Here is a 7,201-nt window from a genome sequence, read left to right as displayed (position 1 = left end):
TTTTGCATTTATTTACCTTGGCTGTCCTTGAACTCACAGACGCCTTAGTGTATGCAAGCACATTGGGCTCACACTAGCTAGCTCATATTAAATGTACGGCCCAAGGTCAGTTTTTAGGACACTTTGTGTGGTTTGTGGTGCTGTCTGCCTTGTGGCATTTCAACTACCCTCTTCACTGTACAACTAGGGAAATGTAGACATCCTTTAGTAGAAGGGAAAATGAAGGCTGAGGTGGTATGGGCCCTAAGCCTGCAACTTCCCACAGGTTATTTGTATTTTGTCTGCTCTAATCCTTCATGAGCAGCTTGAGAAATCAGCCATAGTAGCTATTGCTAGTATTGGCTGTAACTTGGTTCATCTAACAGTGGTTCGATCTCTGGGTCCCCTTGGGGTCACAGATCATATCCTGCATATCAGATATTTACATTGCAATTGTTAACAGTAACAAACTTGGTTATGAAGTAGCAATGAAGTAATTATGGTTAGGGGTCCCAACATCAGGAACTTATTAAAGAGGTCCCAACTGTATTAGGAAGGCTGAGAAACACTGATAGTGCCTGATGACTTTGTTACACCTCCAGAGCCCTTATCAATGCAGTCAGCGACAGCATTTATATAAAATCTGAGGAACACCAACAGGTGAAAGTAGCTGCAAAGTTAAAATCACTTCTGGAAAAACTGCCCCTCATTGTTACCTTGATGATCTTGCAGAGGCCTAAGCAAATACAAGAACCTGTAACTTGGGCATACATTCAGGGCCATTGTTCTCAAGGAAATGTCAACATGTAATACATATTGAACATCTTCCATTGGCTTCATGGGTGCATGGATCTAAGGGCTATGAGGACCGGTGAGTTTAATGCCCTTTATGCCCTCTACCCCTGCAAATTACAACTTCACTTGTTGGTAATATTTCAACTTCATTTCTACTTTAAATGGACTTAATTTTGAACAAGTACACACTCAAAACCTAGTAAATATATACCTATTTCCTTTCCCGTCTTTGTGTTGTAAAACTGCAACTTAAGCACTGAAATTGCAACATAAAAGCATACAGGTAGCTTTGGCATTTTTAAGACTTTCGGTGTTTGACTACATGTATATCCCAAGCTTTTCCCTAGAGGTTGTGAGCCTCCCTGTGAGTGCTGGGAACCAAACCCAGGCCCTCTGCAATAGCAAGTGGTCCCTAAGTGACAAGCGAGCTCTCCAGTCTGTTTTGAATTTTTCTACATTATACCTTTCAATTAAATGCAGCCTGTGTCCTTTTTCTGGCTAGTGCAGGTGCCACCAGGTAGTTTTAGACTCCTGCTCATCTTACTGATGTCCCACTGGCCCAATTAAAAAGCAGGGTGTGATGGTAACGTCCCATCCTCCAGCTTCCTCTGCCCACACCCCGACTTTGTCATCATGGAGGCACATCTACAGGCTGCTCACTTTAAAAAAAAAAAAAGACCAAGATGTTTTCAGAGTAGCTTATATAGCTACCAGCAACCCTATAGTAACAGAAACCTGTACTGTGCTGTCCCTGGCCATATGTGGCTACTGAGTACTCACTCTCAGTACAATGTAGCCAATATAGTTATAGCCGAACTGTGCTAGAGTTTTGTCTACTTTGGCCAGAGACCTTTTAAACTTTAAAGCTATTGTGTAAATAGAAACAATTGACATTTCAGACACAATTGTAACAGTTTCCATTGTCTCCCTGCATACTCACACAACTTTGTATCCTTGAAGCTGGCTTCTTTTAAGATGAAACCACTTCTGAAAATTAAAAGGCCCAGGGAAAGGCGCCATGCAGCCTAAGGACAAGTTATATCCCTAGCATCACATATACAAGGTATAGATGAATATAAATCGTGGGTTCATTCAATAGGCACGATACAGAAGCTTGGAAAGGCCAAAGGGAAAAACAATGCTAAGAAATAACCTTACAGCTAGCAGTGGCTGGCACCAGGCCTGACAGCCTGAGTTTGATCCTGGGGGAAGGACAGATTGCTCCAAGTGGTTCTGACCCCACCCCCACCCCAGTGATAAGAACGAGTGACTACTCACAAAAAGAAAAAGACCGCCATAGAATTGACACAGGAAGCCTTTATTTAAGATTATGGAAAATTACTCATAGGCAACAATATACAGGTTAACACACCTCGATTGCTAGCAAAGAACTTGTCCTAACGAAGTCCAGATACATTCTGATGATCTAGCATGAAATCTTTGCATCTTTAAAATGGCCAGCATGTCATAGCCATGCAGATCTGATTCTAGGGCAGTGGGACATGCAGAAGGGGTGGGGCAGGATCCTAGTACATTGATTAAAAACTTTAGGAAACTACCTTCAGGGTAATCAGTTACAAGGCCATTCAAGGAAACTCACATGGCCCCCACTATTTGTAAAATGGACTTCACCTATTTCAGCTTCGACACTAATCCTAAAGTGGGATACAGGCAAGCCTGGTCACTACATGCAAGAGTACTTCACCTTGGAGCCATTCAGTCACGAGTTTCTTGTAGTTTTCAACCTATGAAAGAATAAAAATGTTTCACATAAGTGGAACATACTCAACTATATCCTTTCGGCTGACCTAATATCTCACTTCTCGAAAAGCAAATGTATTCTTGTCTTCTGAACTTTCCCTTCCAATCAAATTAAACCAAGTAGGCTATGTTTTTTTTCTTTAACGCCCTATGTCACTACCTAGCAATCGCCAGAACCTAAAATGCGCACACTTAAGTTTTAAATGAAGGTTTTGGTTCATTTGTGACTCCAGACAGGATCCAAAGAGGAGGTGTAGTCTTCCTCTCTGGGTTTTATGGAGAGTTCCTTTACCCTTCTGTGTTAGCCTCTTAAAGTACTGCGACAACCTTAAAAGGGCACAGGAAAGGGCGACTGGGGAGGACCTGCGCAGCTCAACAAAGACAGGCCTGGAACCTCAGTCTTCTCGGCCACGTGGCCAGGGCCTACCTCCTATCAATGCCGGGACGTACCTGCGCTTGTGTCCGAGGCAGCAGCACGGCTGGGCAGTGGGGACCGGCTCGGGTGGATCGGCCTGCGGAGGGAAAGGGCGGTGGTCAGGACGCCCGGGTCGGACGGCGCAGAGGATTTTGTGTCTCGCGCAGCCCCGGGCTGGGCACTGCCGCCCGCCCCGCGGGCCGCCGAGAACTGCTCTACCCCTCCGTTCTGGCCGCCGGGAGCAGCTGAGCTCGGGGCGGGCAAAGCTCGAGGGGACACGGGGACATCCTGACACCCTCCCACGAGGACACTCACCACCAAGGCCGGGACGGAAAGACCGAGCCTGTGCGCGCTGCGTTAATACAGCCATCGGGGAGAGGGGCGGAGCTGGGCCCTAGACCTGCAACCAATCAGAGGGCCGCTTGGAGGGGGCAGAACAGGAAAAGGAGAGCAGCCAATCGTCAGAAAGACTGTAGGCGTGGCTGGTATGGGAAGCCAATCGTCGGGACGTTTCGGACCCGGTAGGGTGGGGCCGTTGACTTCCAGCAGCAGGTTCTCCACCCACTGCGGTGTTGGAAGCGTTGCTGCTGTGCTCAGTGGAAACCTTCCTTTCCTGAAGCTATGACGGTGCTAGGTGTGTTCTCACTTAGATCCCTTCTTGTTTAGCTAGTTTACTCCCAGGGCCCCTCCTTAACCCTGAGAGGAGCTGCCTTTTTCTGTGTTCCTGGAGAGTAATATCAAGGAGAAGTGTTGTACGAGATGTGAGGCAGTTAGTTCTCAACAGAGCTCTACCACAGAGCTACCTCCTCAGCCCTTATCATTAATTTTGAGTCAGCGTCTCTCTTAGGTGCCCACACTGCTTTCTAACTTACTGTGTAGCTAGCTCAGGGTATGCGTCAAACTTGTTATCCTCAGCGCTCCGTGCTAGGATTGCTGGCATGCATGCCACTCTCCACCTAGGCTATTCTTTTGTCTCGTTTTTTAATGGTCCTGGGTTGAAAGTAGAGTCTGGCGTCTCGGATTGCAAACCCTTTTTTTACTTTGAAACTAGGTCTCACTAAATTTCCCAGGCAAGACTGGAACTTTCCGTCCTTCTGCCTCAGCTTCCTGAGTAGAAGAGACGACAAACTTTCACCACCGGGCCTGGATATATACTTAACTTATTTTAATGAGAATTTCCACGGTCTGAGATGATTTTATTGGCAAGGTTTTTAAAAATAATAATAATAAAATTATTTTTTAAAAAATTTGAAGAAATTAAATTTCCAAACTTATATTAAAACTAAAAATGTTTAAAGAGCCACGTGCCTGCGTTCTTCTCTCAGCTAAAAGCCAGCCATTCATTCCAGACCTGGCGCATCTGTCATATTTGTCTGTTTGCAGGGGGTGGGGGTGGGGGCGTATTTTAAAGCAAATCTCAAGCCTGGTTTGTTTCACCTCTTAGTATTTCAGTATTTATTTCAAAAGAAAAGAGGCCATCTTGCCTGAGGACAATGCCAATGTGATTGCTAGAATAAACAGCGGCTCCAAGTTCACAGCAAGACGATTCTGATACAATGTTACTTTACAATGAGTTCCTTTGAATAAGGACTCAAAGTCTATTCATCATGCTCGCCTGTGTTTCTTTACAGCCACTTTTAGTCTAGAAAAAAAAAAATGATGACCTGCTTTGTCAACTTGTTTTGACTTTTTAGATAACTTTTTGAGATTGAACCCCAGTGTTATAGGTCACCCTTGTAAGTGTACAAATCCGTGTTTTTTAATATTCGTCAAGGTTTTAATAATCATCTCCATTGTCTCCTCCCAGATCATTTTGCAGTCAGCGTCTTATTGGAAAAAAAAGCCCCATGGGGCTGGAGAGATGGCTCGGCAGTTAAGAGCACTTGCTTCTCTTGCAGGTTCCTAGCACCCACTACCTGTAACTCCAGTCTCCAGCTCCACAGTCCTCTTTGGACACCAACAAGTTCACACAAACACACACACATAACAGTAAATACATTTTTAAAAATTGGAAACCGTCTCTTCTAGATTTTTTTGTAGGAATGGAATCACACATGTGACCTTTTTTGTTGTTGTTATTTTGACATAGGGTTTCTCTGTGTAGTCCTGACTGTCCTGAAACTTGCTTTTCAGACCAGGCTGTCCTTGAACTCACAGAGATCCTTCTGCCTTTGCTTCCTGAGTACTGAGATTAAAGGCGTGCCCCCAGCACAGCCAGGTCATACTTGGTCCTTTTAAAACTAGATTTTCTTCATTTGAAACTTGCTTTTAAGCTTTGTTCATGTTGTATCGTGCATCATGTCTTATAAGGAACAGCAATCTGTTTAGCCATTCTTCGGACTTTGTGTAGTCTGTTATCTGGATCCTGCAGTCCTGGGTAATTTTGAATCCCTCGGATGTTGCCACAGCTAGCCTTGACCTCCTAATCTTCCTGCTTGCAGGGATTATGGGCAGACACAGACAACCACACTCTAGTTTTTAACTCTAGAGACCAGACCACTCCCCAAAAGTTTGCCGCTTATAGGGTTTGACTGATTGTTTATTTCTGCTGTTATTACTTTTGTTTTTCACATAAAGTTGAGAGAAACATCATGTTCTTGACGGTTTGACTGTTAAGCTTTAGTGCAAGAAATGAATCCCCTGGTCTCCTTGCGAGAGGTCCAGAGTGCCAGGCCATATTACCAGACAGTGGTTAAACAGAAAAAAAAAAAAAAAAGATTTATTTTTATCTTGTATGTGGGGGCATTTTGCCTGCTTGTCTGAGTACCATGAGTGTGCCTGGTGGCCAGAGAGGGTGTCAGATTACCAGATGGCTGCTGGATGGCACCTTGGGTTTTCTGCAAGAGCAACCAGTACTTTTAAGTGCTGAGCCATCTCTCAAGTCCTGGAGAGTGACTTTAAAGGCTCTCTGGGGGAGCCTGGTACTCTGCATCTTTAATACACCAGTTGCTCGGTTCTCAGATACTGAACATAGTTTGGACACTTATAAAAACACTATTTTAAAAAAAAAATCCTAAGTGTCCCTAAATTTTGACTCTAGCAGAACTTAGCATTACATAGGAAATGCCATGCAAACATCTGTCCGGTCTCTAATACTTTTAAAACATAAATTTGCCAAGACCACTTTTAGAATTACTAAAAAAGGGCCTAGGCTCGGCGGTAAAGCTGGGCTTTGAAAGAATGCTGCTGGCCAGGAGAATTCTGTGTGGTGTTTATTAACCTCCCTGCTCTGAGCCAAGTCAGGTTTATAGGTGGTGAAGGCCAGAGGGCCTCTAATAACTAATCTATTGTACATGTCTTTATAGTCTTGACCTCTATATTTACAAACGCAGTCTGATTAGTTAGATAAGGGAAATTGATTTATTGGGAAGGGGGAGAGCTACAGTGTACTTGTGGGTGTCAGACGGGGCGACTCGGGGAGTTGGTTCTCCTCTTCCACTTTGGGGTTCAGGGACCTAAGTCGGCTCACCAGGCTTGACTATAAAGGCTCGTGCTTGCTAACTAAGCCTTTCTCTCCAGCACAAATGTGAGAAAGCTGAAATACTGACTATGATACCACTTTCTTTGTTTTTGTTCTTGTTTTGTTTTTTAGGTTTGTTTATTTATTTATTTATTTATTATGTATACAGCAGGCCAGAAGAGGGCACCAAATCTGATTATAGGTGGTACTTTTAGGGGGCTGGAGTGGCTTGAATGAGAATGGCTGCCATAGACCCTTGTTTGAATGCTTGACCACCAGCTGGTAGAACTGTTTGGGAAGGATTAGGAGGTGTGGCCTTGTTGGAGGAGGTGTGTCACTGAGGGCTTTGTGGTTTTGAGGTCCCCAAAGCCCACGACATTCCCCTGGACTGTTTCTTTGCCTTGTGCTTGTTGTCTCAACACTAGCTTTCAGTTATTTCTCCAGTGTCATGCATGTGTACTTACCGGCAAGCTGCCTTCCATGACGGCTGAACTGTGAGCTTCCAAATTAAATGCTTTCTTTTATAAGTTGCATTGGCCATGGTGTCTTGTCACAGCCATAGAAAAGTAACTAAGACAGGAGCTTTAAGAAAACAAGACATGCAAAATCTTGCTAGTGTATGCAATGGTGTCAGCGTTTGGAGGCTGATTATGGGATGGATCCCTGGGTATGGCAGTCTCTAGATGGTCAACCCTTTCATCACAGCTCCAAACTTTGTCTCTGTAACTCCTTCCATGGGTGTTTTGTTCCCAATTCTAAGAAGGGGCAAAGTGTCCACACTTTGGTCTTCG

At 44.4% G+C, this 7,201-nt stretch overlaps 1 long non-coding RNA gene and 1 other non-coding gene across 2 annotated transcripts; both read right to left on the bottom strand.

Moving 5' to 3' along the window:
- Positions 1-285: 285 nt before the first annotated feature.
- LOC110295283 lies at positions 286-3,345 on the bottom strand. Its single transcript, XR_002378036.2, has 3 exons — positions 3,266-3,345; positions 2,986-3,047; positions 286-2,519 (listed from the first exon to the last, which is right to left on the bottom strand). It is a non-coding gene; the product is annotated as an uncharacterized LOC110295283 (long non-coding RNA).
- LOC115031232 lies at positions 2,755-2,875 on the bottom strand. The gene has a single exon (XR_003836843.1). It is a non-coding gene; the product is annotated as a small nucleolar RNA SNORA26 (small nucleolar RNA).
- Positions 3,346-7,201: the final 3,856 nt, after the last annotated feature.

The sequence above is a fragment of the Mus caroli genome, chromosome 5 (assembly GCF_900094665.2).
Source record: "Mus caroli chromosome 5, CAROLI_EIJ_v1.1, whole genome shotgun sequence".
Lineage (NCBI taxonomy): Eukaryota > Metazoa > Chordata > Mammalia > Rodentia > Muridae > Mus > Mus caroli.
Note: the sequence above shows the minus strand (reverse complement) of the source record. Positions and strands in the feature narration are given on the sequence as shown.